Source organism: Acomys minous (assembly GCF_964271855.1).
Source record: "Acomys minous genome assembly, chromosome: 4".
Lineage (NCBI taxonomy): Eukaryota > Metazoa > Chordata > Mammalia > Rodentia > Muridae > Acomys > Acomys minous.
The window spans coordinates 31,670,752-31,686,242 of NC_140486.1; positions in this window are offsets into that span (position 1 = coordinate 31,670,752).

Genomic DNA, 15,491 nt, shown 5'->3' on the forward strand with positions numbered 1-15,491 from the left:
CTTTATTCCTATTGTTTTATTACATTATTCTCTGTTGGTTTTGTGTAGCCTGCCTCTCCTTTATTGCTTCTTTTTGTAGTGCCTGACTCTTCTCTTGTTCTTTTGTACAATCCCACTGTGATTGTGGTTTATATTTGTGTGTGTTTTATGATTGATTTTACCTCCCTTTGCTTCAAGAAGCAAGATGACTTTACTTGTTTGCTCCTTCTGGTGATGATGAGTTCCTTGTTTCTGTTAACTTCAAAGATGTCTTGTTTCTCCTTCATGTCTAAAGGGTTCTTGGTGTGATGTGTTTGGATGGAAACTTGATTCTTTTAGGAGTTTAAACACGGTATCACCCTCACTCCTGGTCTGTGAGGTTTCTGCTGAGAAGACTTTCATTAACCCAGATGGTCTCTCTTGGACATAATTTGCCATTTTTCTCCTGCTCTGTTAGAATTCTCTTTTCTTGGGCTTTGACAGCTTTGTTATAATGGGCCAGAAAGGGGAACTATTTGCCCCTTTGGGACTCCTGGATCTGTAAGTATGTATCTTTCCCAATAATTGTAGGTTTTCAAACAGGCTTTTCTTTTCTTCAGAGTGGGCCCCTAAGTCTTGGGACATGCTTTTCCCTTTATTAATTTTATATGCAATTTATTTAAAATAAAATGCATTCAAGATGAGAAAAATCTTTCTTTTGCTTGATACAGTCTGTTATTAGGAGTTCTTTATGTAATTTACATTCACTGAGTTATTTGGATCCAAGGTTTCTGTTTGTTTTTATAATAGTCTTCGAAGTGTTTCATTTAGATTGAGATTTATTCTAATAATTTTGTGGAATTCTCTGTCTACATTCTTTTCTGCTTTGTCTTATGTCTATAATAAAAAAAAATTTGTATGTGTACGGATGTACGCACATGAAGACTGGAAGAGGTTTGTTAGATTTACTCAGGAGCTTGATATACAGGTGATTATGAGCCACCAGACATGGATGATAAGAACTGAACTTGGGTTCTCTGGAAGAGGAGGAAGGATTCTTAACCACTGAGCCACATCTTCAGCTACTGTCTAATCTTGTTAAGTTTATTTAGAAACATTCTTTTGGAATCTTTCACAGTTATATCATCTATTTCTTTTAGGATGTGTGTGGGGTGGGGGTTATTAGGAAGACATTGAATTCCTTTGAAGGCATCACTTTACTTTTGCATGTTTCTATGTCCCTGTGTTGACATTGTTGTCGTTATCCATTTGGAAGCACGGCTCTTGCACGAAAAGACTTTCTTTTGCAGATATGTCTGTCTCATTGTGCCCCATGGAGTGGAATGTATGCTTTGGTTCCATCTGACTATAGTAGTTTATTCTCTATATAATTTCTTCTGCTGTGGTTGATAGATTTAAGTTAGATACATGGAGCAGTAGAAGGATGGAGCCCATCATTCTTTGCATGTTAACTATGTTCTGTGGAGGTGATATGGTGGTAATAGTAGGGGTAGAGACTCTGATACATGGCCACTCAGTTGTCCCAAGTGTTTATGTAGTAGTGTTCACAGGACTAAGAAGGTCAATGTTTCCAGGTGTGTCGTAGTAGGAAGTGCTAGCAGGGCATGGTGGGCATACTTTAGAATGAACTTATTAATCTTTAGGGTCTTCACAAAGTTTATTTAGTTACTCCATAGGGTGCAGTGAGAATTTTGGTTTCTTGAAAAATACAGATAAACTATGTGAATATGTTTTCATTTAATCCTAGGTATGCTATATAGGGCTGCTTCAGATTGTCCACAGCAGCTAACTATGATTTATCCCATCCTCTGGATGGGGTTTGATTTTGCCAGCTGAAGATAGTTTACATTTGGGATTCTGGGGATGCTTCAGAGGATATATAAATGCCAGAGCTGGGAGAGAGGCAGTGGCTGCTACTCCCTTTCCTGCTGTTGTTGTTGCTGCTTCTGTTCCTGCTCCTGCTCCTGCTGCTGTTGCTGTTTGCTGTTTTCTGGTTGCTGTTTTCTGCTTACTGGTTGGAGATATGCTGAAGACTAAGACCAAATTTTCTCCAATGAACTCGATGTCCTTAATCAGCAAGAAATACTCTAATAAAGTCATCGCCCCCTTTCTCCTCTAACCTTCTTTCTCTTCACTCTAGTGTTGCAGGATTGGAAGTGTGGAATAATATGGTGTAGTGAGGTAGAAAACAGAACTCAATAAAGTGACCAAAAGCCCAGTTTCAACTGGTTTCCAATGCCTTATAGTAAATAGTAGAGTACAAAGAGTGGGTATTCTGTTTTAGGATATTAGAAAAAAGCTACTGAGCTACCCAAAATAGAATTATGCCCCCATGTCTGGAGGGTCTGGTAAGAGCTGTTCTAGAGGCCAGTCAGTAGTCACTAAAGTTAACATAGTACAAGGAGAAAGCCTCAAATATTGAACAGTAAAACAGAGCAAAGGAAGTGAATATTGTTAAAGATCAGTTTCATGGTAAAGGGTGTTTCTCTCATTTATAAGAACAGATTCAATTTGATGATGCTGTTATTGAACAACATTGTTTAGCAGTTTTAAGAGCTTGGGACAAGGTTGAGGAGCCTGTGAAAAGATCCATCTCACTGTACAAGGCTGTGGGGAAGCCTTCACAGACATCTCAAAAATGACTGGTTTCAGCTATAAACAAAGCCTTATCAAACCCTATCAAAGAGACAAGTGTTCATAGAGACTTTCGCATTTGAAAGTACAAATACCAAATGTAAGAGAGTTATTAAACTGTTAAAGGCATGGGCAGCACCAATTGATGAGTGAATGTGTGACTGATATTGGCTCTCATGAATATCATGTTAAGTCATAGGACAAGCTATTGCCATGGGTCTCTGATATAAAAATGTACAGTGTTTTAATTGTGATAAATTTGACGATTTGCAAAGCTGTGACCAAGCTGCTAAAAGTCTCAGATCGCTTTTTAAATAGTTTATTCAGATTACATTCTGATTGTTATATACTCACTTGTGTCTTCCCATTCTCCCCTCCCTCACTCTTTCATCCTATTCACCTCCCCTAGACCTGTGACAGAAGGGGACCTCCTCCACCATATGATCACAGATTATCAGGTCTCGTCTGGACAGCCTGCTTCCTCTTCCTCTGAGTGCCACTAGGCCTCCACACCAAGGGGAAGTGGTCAAATAGTGGCCACCAGAATTCATGTCATAGGCAGTCCCCACTCTCCCCACAACCATGGATAATGAACTGTCCATTGGCTAGATCTGAATAGGGAGTCTGTGTTTATTGTGTGCATTGCCCTTGGTTGATACAGTAGTTTGTACAGGCCACCCTGAGTCCAGTCTTGATGGTCTTCTTGTGGGGTTCTTGGGCCTTCTGTGTCCTTCTGTCTCCCCGTTCTTCCATATCACTTTGACCTGGAGTCCAGTAGTGAGTCCCAGTCTCTGTCCTGATCCCTCACTGAGTAAAGACTCTCTGAGGACATCCATTTGGGCTAAGATCCAATTATAAGTGAGTATACACCATGTGTGTCTTTTTGGGTCTGGATTATTTCACTCTGGATGATCATTTCTAGTTCCATCCACTTGCCTGCAAATTTCAAATTTTCCTTGTTTTTAATTGCTGAGTGGTATTCCACAGTATAAATGTACCACATTTTCTTTATCCATTCTTCAACCGAAGGACATCTAGGTTGTTTCCAGATTCTGGCTATTATGAATAAGGCTGCTATAGGCATAGTTGAGCAAATGTCCTTCTGTGTGGTAAAGCATCTTTCTGGTATATGCTAAGAAGTGGAATATCTGGGTCTTGATGTAGCCCTATTTCCAATTTTCTGAGAAATCACCAAATTGATTTCCAAAATCACCACCAAACCAAATAACTCAATTAAGATATGGGGTTCAGAGCTAAACAGAGAATTCTCAACAGAGGAATATCGAATGGCTGAGAAACAATTAAAAAAATGCTCAATGTACTTAGTCATCAGAGAAATGCAAATCAAAATGACTCGAATTCCATCTTATACCCATAAGAATGCCTAAGATCAAAAACTCAAGTGATAGCACATGCTGGTGAGGATATGGAGAAAGGGAAACACTCTTGCATTGCTGATGGGAGTGCAAACTAGTCTCAAGTCTCTAAATGCCTGGTGTATTTTATTAATTGTCAGAAAGATGGTACTTTCTTCCAGGGAAGTGAACAAGCCATTTCTGGTGGCAATGGGTTTTCAGAAATGCCTAGGCTTCCTGAGGTGTGCAAGCATTGTGACAAAGGATCCCATTAGACCAATGAGTGTAGGTCCAAGAGAGATATCCAAGGCAAACTCTTGCCATCTGGAAACAGAATTGGGGGGGGGGCGCCCAGATCAAGACAGTGAAAAACACAAGCTGTTTCTCTCAGGTTAGCCAGGAAATAACAAGCTGTAAGAAAAGCTACAACTAAGAATTACAGATTTCATGGTTGCTACTGTAGGCAGTGCTGCACAAGACTTGGCCACAGATAAACCTCTTGCACTATTCTCCCAAAATTTAATGTTACAAAATAAGCACTGTAGTTTATGGTCCTTTTCCAGGAGGGACAATGGTGATGATTTTGGGAAGAAGTTTATAAAGGGGGCCACTGTTGAAATTCCAATGGTCCTACCCTTAAAATGGCTACCTTACAAGCCTGTATGGGTAGAGAAATGGCTCTTACTTGAGCAGCTGATACAAGAGTAGGTGGAGGCTCAAGATATAGAAGAGTCTATCTGCCCATGAAATTCCCCTGTGCTTGTTATAAAAAATAAAACAGGAAAATAGAGGGTATTAAAAGATTTAAGAGAGGTGAATAGAATAATTCAACCAATGGGTTTGTTACAGTATGGAATTCCTTTACCTTCTTTATTACCTAAGTCATGGCCTATAATAGCATTTGGTTTACAAGCTTTTTTTTCCCCACAACTCCTTTACATGAGCAGGATAGGAAAAGGTTTGCTTTCTTAGTATCTACTTATAATAACAGTGGTCCAGCCAGGCAGTGGTGGCACATGCCTTTATTCTCAGCAGTCAGGAGGCAGAGGCAGTTGGATGGTTGTGAGATTAAGGCAAGTCTGGTCTACAGAGTAATCTCCAGGACAGCCAAGGCTAAGGAAGAAATCCTGTCTCAAAAAATTAATTAATTAAATAAATAAATAAAAATAGTGGTCCATTAAAATGATATCATTGGAAATTGCTTCCACAGGGAATGTCAAATCATCTGTTTATGTCAATATTTTGTGCAGCAACCACTAGAAATAATTTGTTAATAATTTCCTCAATCCATTATTTATTACTACATGGATGATATTTTGATGGCTGATTCTGACACAGATACTTCAAAGAAAGGGTTTAAGGAAAAAAGCAAAACATTTTTTTCCATGCTGGCGGTTACAGATTGCTCCTGAAAAAATTCAAAGAGGATATTCTATTAACTGTTTGGATTATAAAATAAGTGAACAGAAAATTTTACTGCAAAAGAACAGATACAAAGGGATCAATCCGTTTTAAAGTTTTAACATCTTTCAAATTTTAATGAGAGATATTAATTGGCTATGTCCTACAATTGTTTTAACTACTAAGAATTAAAAAGTTTGTTTCAAACATTACAAGGAGATTCATACTTAAATAGTCCACGATGGTTGCAAGTAAAGCAGAGAAGGTTAACGCTGTTAGTACAGAGATTACAAGATGCATGTGTAGAGTGAATAGATCTCAACCTGGATCTTATTTTGGTTGTTTTGCCTTTAATTCATCCTCCTACTGGGTTCATTATTGCAAAAAGAAGTTAGTATTGTGGAATAAATTTTCTTAGCACACAAACAAAGTAAAAAAAAAACTTACATAGGAAATGCTTCCGATTTAATCATAAAATGTAGAATAACAGTACATCGACTGTCAAGAACAGAACAGGCCAAAATCATAGTGCCTTTTACTAATGCTAAGATTAAATAATTATGGGCAATCAATAAAGATTGTCAAAGGGCTTGTAATAGCTACTTGGGAGAAATTAACAACAAATATCCTAAAAGCAAGTGTCTTCAGTTCATAAAAAGAGCTAATTGTAAAGGGAATGCCAAATTCTAATGCACCTACATTCTATACTGATGCAAATAAGTTGGGAATGACAGGCAAAATAAAGTAACTCAAAGCCCATATACCTCAGTTCAAAAATCAGAGTTGTATACAATCCTCATGGTATTATTAGATTTTCATGAATCTCTTAATATAATTACTGACTCTCAATATGCAGAAAGAATTGTTTTGTATATAGAAACTACTCAATATATTCCTGATAATTCTGAATCAAATATTTATATAAATGCAACAAGCGATCAGAAACAGAAAATACCCATTATATATCACCCATATTCAGTCTCATGGAGATTTTCCAGGTCCACTGGCACAAAAAAATACAGAAACTGGTCAATTATTAATAGGAAATGTATTAGAAGCCTCAGAATTTTATGAAAAGCATCAAGTTAACAGTAAAGGTTTATAGAAAAAAATTGTACCACTTGTAACAAACCAAGGAGAAGAAAATGTCCTACTTGTTCTTTGTAAAATCCAAACCCTATTACCCACTAGAAACAGTCCTAGGAGAACCAAAAAAATAAAAAATAAAAAATAAATCCAGCTGGTGGGTGTATTTAATTTTGCAACATTTGAAAAACTTATGTTTTTACATCTTACCATTGATATATATTTACGGTTTCAATGGGAAACTTCTCTGAGTTCTGAGAAGGCTGATTCTATAATTACACATTTACTGGAAGTAATGTCTACTATAGGGATATCTGCACAAATTAAGACTGAAAATGCTCCTGCATGTCTCTATTAGGATGAGATAATTCTTTGCATATTATACTATAAGTCATATTATGATTATACCACATAATCTTACAGGACAAGCAGTTGTAAAAAGATCTAATAACACTTTAAAAGAAGTGTTTATAAAGCAAATGGAAGAGTAAAGACTCCTAGGGATAGACGAAATAATGATTTGCTTACTTTAAACTTTCTGAATTGTAATGAAAAGGGAACAACAGCAGCCAAGACACACCAGGTTATAAGAAAAAAAATGTGAAATTATATTTACCTATATACTATAATGATGTGTTAACATTAGAATGGAAACCTGCAGATGTTTTGCATTTGGGATGCACTACAAAATGTTTTGCTTATGTTTCTACAGGAAACAAAAAAGCACGGAAACCATCAAGATTTATAAAGGTTACAATTGAGCAGGAGAGATCTCCTGAAACCTTTGCCCACTGATCTGAAAAGTGTTTAGCTTATCAAAAATGTCTCTTTATAATTTCTCACTAAACACAATACAATTAATGGCTTAAATTAGAAAGGGGGAAATATAGTGAGAATTTTGGTTTCTTTAAAAATATAGATATGTCTTAAGAATTTTTTTTGTTTTTTTTTTTTTTACTTTATTAATTTATTCTTGTTACATCTCAATGGTTATCCCATCCCTTGTATCCTCCCATTCTTCCCTCCCTCCCATTTTCCCCTTATTCCCCTCCCCTATGACTGTGACTGAGGGGGATTACCTCCCCCTGTATATGCTCATAGGGTATCAAGTCTCTTCTTGGTAACCTGCTGTCCTTCCTCTGAGTGCCACCAGGTCTCCTCCTCCAGGGGACATGTTCAAAGGGGAGGCACCAGAGTATGTGAGAAAATAATATCCCACTCTCCACTCTACTGTGGAGAGTGTTCTGTCCATTGTCTAGATCTGGGTAGGGGTTTAAGGTTTACCGCCTGTATTGTCCTTGGCTGGTACCTTAGTTTGAGCGGGACCCCTGTGCCCAAATCTACCTATCATAATGTTCTACTTGTAGGCTTCTAGGAACCTCTGGATCCTTCTACTTTGCCATTCTCCCATGCTTCTCTCATCTAGAGTCCCACTAGAATGTCCTCCCCTCTGTCTCAGTTTCCTGGTAAGTGAAGGCTTTCGTGGGACATGCCCCTTGGGCTAATATGCAGATATAAGTGAGTATATACCATTTGAGTCTTTCTGCTTCTGGGTTAACTCACTCATTATGATCATTTCTAGCTCAATCCATTTGTCCACAAATTTTGGGAATTCCTTGTTTTTAATAGCTGAGTAGTATTCCATAGTGTATATGTACCACAGTTTCTTTATCCATTCTTCTACTGATGGACACTTAGGCTGTTTCCATGTTCTGGCTATTATGAATAAGGCTGCTATGAACATGGTTGAGCAAATTTTCTTGTTGTGTGCTGGAGCATCTTCTGGGTATATTCCAAGGAGTGGAATAGCTGGGTCTTGAGGAAGCCCTATTCCCATTTTTCTGAGATAGCACCAGATAGATTTCCAAAGTGGTTGTACTAGTTTGCATTCCCACCAGCAATGAAGGAGTGTTCCTCTTTCCCCACATCCTCGCCAGCATGTGGTGTCGCTTGAATTTTTGATCTTAGCCATTCTGATGGGTGTAAGATGGAATCTCAGAGTTGTTTTGATTTGCATTTCCCTGATGATTAAGGAGGTTGAGCATTTCTTTAAGTGTTTCTCAGCCATTTGATATTCCTCTGTTGAGAATTCTCTGTTTTGTTCCAAGCCCCATTTCTCAATTGGGTTATTTGGTTTGGTGGTGTTTAATTTCTTGAGTTCTTTATATATTTTGGATATTAGACCTTTGTCAGATGTAGGGTTGGTGAAGATCTTTTCTCAGTTTGTAGGCTGTCGCTTTGTTCTCTTGACAGTGTCTCCTGCCTTACAGAAGCTTCTCAGCCTCATGAGGTCCCATTTATTAATTGTTGACATTAATGTCTGGGCTGTTGGTGTTCTGTTCAGGAAGTTGTCTCCTGTGCCAATATGTTCCAGGCTCTTCCCCATTTTTTTCTTCTAAGTGACTTAGTGTCTCTGGTTTTATGTTGAAGTCTTTAATCCACTTGGATTTGAGTTTTGTACAAGGTGACAAATATGGGTCCAGTTGCATTTTTTTACACATAGACATCCAGTTAGACCAGCACCATTTGTTGAAGATGCTATCCCTTTTCCATCGAATGGATTTGACTTCTTTGTCAAAAATCAAGTGACCATATGTGTGTGGATTCATATCTGGGTCTTTGATTTGATTCCACTGATCAACCACCCTGTTGCTGTGCCAGTACCATGCTGTTTTAATTACTATTGCTTTATAGTACAGTTTGAGATCAGGTATGGAGACTCCTCCGGAGGAACTTTTATTGTACAAGATTGTTTTAGCTATTCTGGGTTTTTTGTTTTTCCATATGAAGTTCAGAATTGAACTTTAAATGTCTTTAAAAATTGTGTAGGTATTTTGATAGGGATTGCATTGAATCTGTAGATTGTTTTTGTTTTAATCCCAGATGTGGGATATAGGGCTGCTTCAGATTGACCGTAGCAGCTAACTGTGATTTGTTTTATGCTCTGGCAGGGGTATAGTTTTACCAGGTGAATACAGTTTATATTTGGAATTCTGGAGACTCTTCAGAAGGTTACAAATTCCGGAGCCTTGTGAGAGGTGGTAGCTGCTGTTTCTCCTGCTGCTGCTGCTGCTGCTGCTCTTTCTGATTGCTGGTTGATTGCTGCTTGATGGTTGGTGTTATCCTGGTGATGAAGATCAAACTTGCCCCAAGTAACTCCATACCATTATTCAGCAGAAAGTATTCTATTGAAATCTATGCCCCTCTTTCCTCTCTAACCTTCTTTCTCTCCTTCTTAGTGTTGGAGGGTTGTAAGGGTGGTATAAGGGATAGGGGTGGTGTAGGGAGGTAAGAAAAAGACCAAAACAAAGTCCAGTTACAATGAGGCCAGTGTGACATAACAAGTATTCTAATCTCAGGAACATGAACAAGAACTGGAAGAGAGAGTAAAATGCTGGCTTGCCAGTTTTTAAGGGCTCATAGTTTTAGACTCACTCCAGTGACTTTGGAGTGACACACAGTGTAGTGGAGGTAGGGAAAGGAAAGGTTCATCTCAAATGGCTCCATGCAGCTAACTCTTGGTTTTTGGCATGCGCATTGTGACCTGTGGTACATCTCTGGAACCATGCAAACTTATTCACCTCCCATCTTGGCTTGAAATCTACAGAGAGCAGTTATGAGCAAAAGTTCAGATATCTTTGATACCCCTGGGGTAATGCTGGTCCTCCATTCATTTTTTTTTTCAATTAACTTAATTTGAACAAGTCTCAACTAGATAAGTGGAGTACTTGGTATAAACTATTCTGTTCCCCTCTTTATATCTATCCTCACTCTCTGGTTTTTCTATTTCATCTCTCCTATTTCTACTATTCTTCCCTGTCTATTCTATTCAAATTTCCACCATTCATTCTTTCTCTTGGGTACTTCGTGGGAGGAAAATGTGTGTTTCTAATTGGCCATCTTGGATCATCTCAAATCAGTGTATGTTCTTAAAGAAAATTGTTGACTGACCCTGAAATTTTGATGTTTCATGTAACACTAAGCTTAATGTATTGGAATGTATGCATAAAATCGTGTGTACTGCACAGTATCTGTGTAATATCCTGTACTGATTCTCCAAATTATTGATCAGTGTCCAGGGTAGGAGATTGAAATATATATAACTTTCCAACTTGTAAATCTATCCAGTTTTTCATAACTAATATTTCCCAAGGAACATTTTAAAGCTAGCACAATGTTCTTAATTATTTAACATGTATTATGTTATTGTGAATTTTCTAATAACAGTGTTCTTTAAAAGTCTATAGATTTTTCTTATTTTATTTTAGTTATACTTCCATATTTTCTTCAATTTTTAAATAATTCTTTACTTTGTAATTTTAGAAATTTATTACCAAATAAGTGTATGTGAAGGGCATGGGCATACATGGCATATGTGAGGAAGTCAGAGGACAGCTTTGTGAACTTGGTTTTCTCTTTCAATCTCTGTGTAAGTTCTGAGGATTGAACTCAGGTGATCAGGCTTTCATAGCATGCACTTTTGCCCAATGAGAAAGCTCTCCAGTCCTACTTCATCAGTTTTAATCTTGTTCCTCATTCTGCAGTTGTTGAGCTGGCCAGAAGCTATAGAGAGTCGGTGGTTAAAGCAGAAATTGGAGGTAGTCTGTTTTACTCCATGTGCCCTTTTCGTAACAGAACTTCCTTACCTTAGCTGTCTGGCTTTTAACACTTCTTAGCTTCTCAGAAAAGTAAAAATCTTGCTAAGATGCTAACCTTCAGCTTCCTCTAATATATGATGGGATTTAGGGTAACTTCCAGTGGCTTTGCTTTATTTTATTAAAAATGGGTGTCAACTGTGTGTGTCAAAGACATAACACGAGCTATGTTCTAGTTGACACTAAATATCAGTTCTTTACTATTGTACTCCTGATTGTGAAAGAGTGTGTGGTCATGTAAAATTATTCTTTCAGAATATTAATGGAACCTATACATCATTGCTTTGTAGAGAGATACAAGGATAAATTATTTGATGTTTCTACAGTTCATTTATTTCCGAAATTGGAGGCATGGTGGTAAGTACACTATAGTGTTATGAAAGCATCAGTATAATGGAGAAACAGTGTGGTTCTGGAGTCAGGTCTTCAGTTGCTTTGGATTGTAAGAACTGGCCAAATACAGAGATGATACACTTTCAAAGCAAGGTTCAATTTTATTCCTTGAAATAAGCAATCCAGTGGATATTTGAGAGCACCTAAGGTGTTCATCACCTGAAGCAAAATTTTCCAAGACTCAGATTGCATACCAGTTCTAGCTCTAGGCTTCTCAGAAATCCATTTCTCATGTGTCACAATTTCTTTAAGGGATTGGAGACATTAAGAATTTTACCCGTATCAGGTCATATGTTTTCAGGAAAGATGTTATAGTGGCCTGTTTACAAGCTCTCCCAGGTTTGGTTTGAATGCTGGCACCAACAGGTCAATCATCCAACCATTTGAGGCAGGCTCAGTAGGCAAGCAATTCTGTGACTTTGGGTAAGATTCTTTGGGTAAGATGATTGTCATCTTTTGTGAACAGATTCTTCCCTGCCCTGAAAATTCACAAGTTTTAGATTTAAATGAAAAAAATGAAAATTTTTATTCTAGCGAAGATATAGATCTTAGTGTGATTTTGTTTTAAGTTTTTTAAACAAAAGACCAGTTAGAACATATTAATTTCATTTTCCCCATGAAAAGTGGAGTGGCATGCATTGTATGGTGAAGATTAAGGTATTTGTGGTTGTTAATTAAGGGGACCTTTAAGGAAAAAATTCTAAGCCTTTTCAGCTTCATTATCTTATTTTTAAAATGGAGGTAATGTTAGTATTATAAGAAACAATCTAATACTGAGCAAAATCTTATTTTCTGTAGGTAGGTGCATGGTGACTAATTGTTAAGTATTAGTTAACTTTTATTAAGAGTAAAATTAAAAGAGGAAAAGAGAATGAAAGAAAGGAAAAAATACAACTCCTACTATTTGGTCTATAGTAAATGTCTACAATTCACATTTTAAGCAGCACAAAATATTTAACATTAGTAGCTTAAAAAAAGAACATGTGACTGAAGGGTGGAAAGATGGCTCACTTAATAAAATACTTAATACTTAAGAAAAGAGCAACTGAATTAGGATCCCCAACACTCACATAAGGCAGAAAGTTGCCATGAGCAGTGAGTGTGTTTGTAGCACCAAAATTTAATGATTGCAGTAGGCAGATCCCTGGAGGTGGTTGGCCAATCATGCTCATCATCTGGTGAGTTCTAGGCACAGTCAGAGATTCTCTCTCAAAATATAAGGTGGAGAGTAATTGAGGTGGTCTCCATGAGCACCGTTATACAGGTGCACACACACAAACACAAACATGCACATGCAGCACACATGTATACATAATCATTATATATGTATATGTACATACACATATATTCATGTGTATATTTGTGTATGTATGCAATACAAGTACAACGAACAGCTTGCTCTAGAAGATTACTAATCAGTCTCTTTTCTAATAGGTGATGGGAATATTTTCAGAATTCATGTTAGCCAAGAGTAGAGTTAAATCCTGAGGTGTCAGTGCTGCTTTCCGATGAGCCTGCGACCTATGCTAGAGCTACTTAAGAATTTTCATATAGTTTAGCAATCTAGCCTAATCTTTGGGCACAGACAGCAACTATAAAAAGAATGTTTAACTTCTGCATAATTCCAGAATAAAACATTATGTATCCTGAAGAAGTTCTAGGATATTTCAGAAGTGGTTGCCGGAAAATAAGATCACTGAGTAACTTTAGGCAGAAATTTTGAAATAGCCACCACCTTTGAGTGCATTAGTGGTAGTGTGTATAGGTGTAACCATGTGTAGCCATTTCACAGGTACTGCGCTTCCATGACAGTTAGTAAATTTTGGTACAAGAGAACTTTTCCTTCTATACTTTTTATTATCAGAACAGTCAGATGATTTTTTTTTAACTCTCAGCTCAAGCTTATTGGAAAGATTAAGTGAATTTTTTAAAAGATCATTTCCACTTTGCATGAATTATTTCTGAATTTCATGGGGCTTTGGCTGAAATCTCCATCCAACTTTCTTTTCTTATTGATAACATATAAATGTTATAGTCAGTAATATATCAGAAGTAAGTGCTTAAACCACAACACTAACTCTTTTTTGAAATCAAAGAGAAAAGCACCAATGTCAGAGTGGGATTTGTAAAACTCTCATGAACCCTGAGCTGTGGTATTCTCATGTGATTTCACTGGAGGGGATGAGAGAGATTTATTCACCTATAAGTTATTCAGAGAAGGTATTCAGCTGTGAAAACGGTGCTTGAAAACAAGTACTGCAAAACATCTAAGATTTTTTTAACTGAGAAAAAATTAGCAAACTATTTAAAAACCAATCACAATTTATTAGAAATAACCTTTCTTATTTTTTGTAGGAAACTGTCACAGTCTGGTATCACACAGCATTAAAACCCTTTTTGTTATGGGGAATCCTCAAGGTGTAGGCACTTGGATGTGGGGACAGTTACGAGCTCGGGCCATTTTATCCGTGTACAGAGTCTCTTTTTTGGATTATAAATCACTGAAGACGGACCTAGTCATCTGTACAGTGTTTGAGGAAGACATTTCCTCTCTTCTGTTTCCTATTTACAATTCCACTGGGTTCATAAAATGGTCAGATGCTACGGAGCCATGAACAAACTACAGAGCTTTTAATAGAGCCATTCATCGGCTCCCTTGAAGGTTAGTGCTCTCTCTCTCCAGGGAGGACTCTCAGATAATAAGAGGAAAATGAATGCCAGTTGAGCACCTGTAATCAAATTACTCTTAATTCCCTCAACTCTTGTCAGATACTGAGCTTTTCATATCATCTCATAGGTGGGCATTTTACAGACCCCCGCGGTGTAATGCAGTTAGTTTCTCTTCTCACTTCCCTCTTGTTTTCCAGCCACCATCCATCACGACTGGGTAAATCCTGTCAGACAGAAAGTCCCAGCCGTTGGAACAGCCAGACATCGTGCCAGCCTGGTCTACATTGCACCTGTCACTTCCCAGCATTAAGAGCGTGAGGAGAGGAGCCAGAAGAGCGTTAGTGGAATGGATGCGGGCAATGTGCCCAGCATGTCAGCAGGGTGGCCTCCGCTGTGGGTCTAGCAGTATGTGACTACTCCTGAAAAAGAGTCACAGTGCTCGCAGCCTCCGCTTCGCAAAGAAGGACTGACTGATCTGGGTAAAAAGCCTTGCGTCTTCAGAATCAGAGCAAGCCGTAATTTAGTTGAGACTCTCACAGACCCTGCCTGTCACACGTAACAAAACAAGAACTGTACAAAACACCAGGCTTCAGTCTCTCCGCTGGGCTGTAACTCATCCTGTTGGGAAGGCTGCAGGGGGAAATGTGCGGCAAAGGGTGAAGTGCTGCGCCTCATTTATATTGTATCACTTGGAATCTGAACTGAATGCAGGTCAGAGCCACAGAGATGCCCGAGAGTTCACTGATTTTATTGTTTTGGTTGATACGTGTGCTTATAATTTTTAACTTTGACTTTTACTTGAACATATATCAGGCAGAAAACATGGAAATTATGGGCCTGTCCAATTATTGGGGAATGCAGGGCACTGAAGTATTGCATTTGCTAAAATTCCAATTGAAATGACCTTTTCCTTAGAAAACCTTAGGAGCCAGGGCTACAGGTAAACAGCCCTAAAAATGACAATGTTACAATGGAAACAATTCTTATATTTTACTCCAAAACTACCTGTAATAGGTTATGGCAAAATGTACGGTAGCCTCAGAAATGTTTACCTCACTGGTGTGTTAGACCAATAGACTATCCCCCGCTATGTTTAACTTAGCTATAAATAGGGAGGCTTCCTATTTTTGTCCAATCAGCTACCCAAACCTATCATCTTTCTATCTCCTATCTTAATGGCTAAATGCCAGACACTGTATTAAATCCCAGATAACAGTAGTGAGTGAAAAGACTAAGCAGCTACTATCTCTACTAACTCGTTACTTCTTGGGCTCATGACATCATATTTTTAAAGCATTTGCCAATTCTGAAAAACATA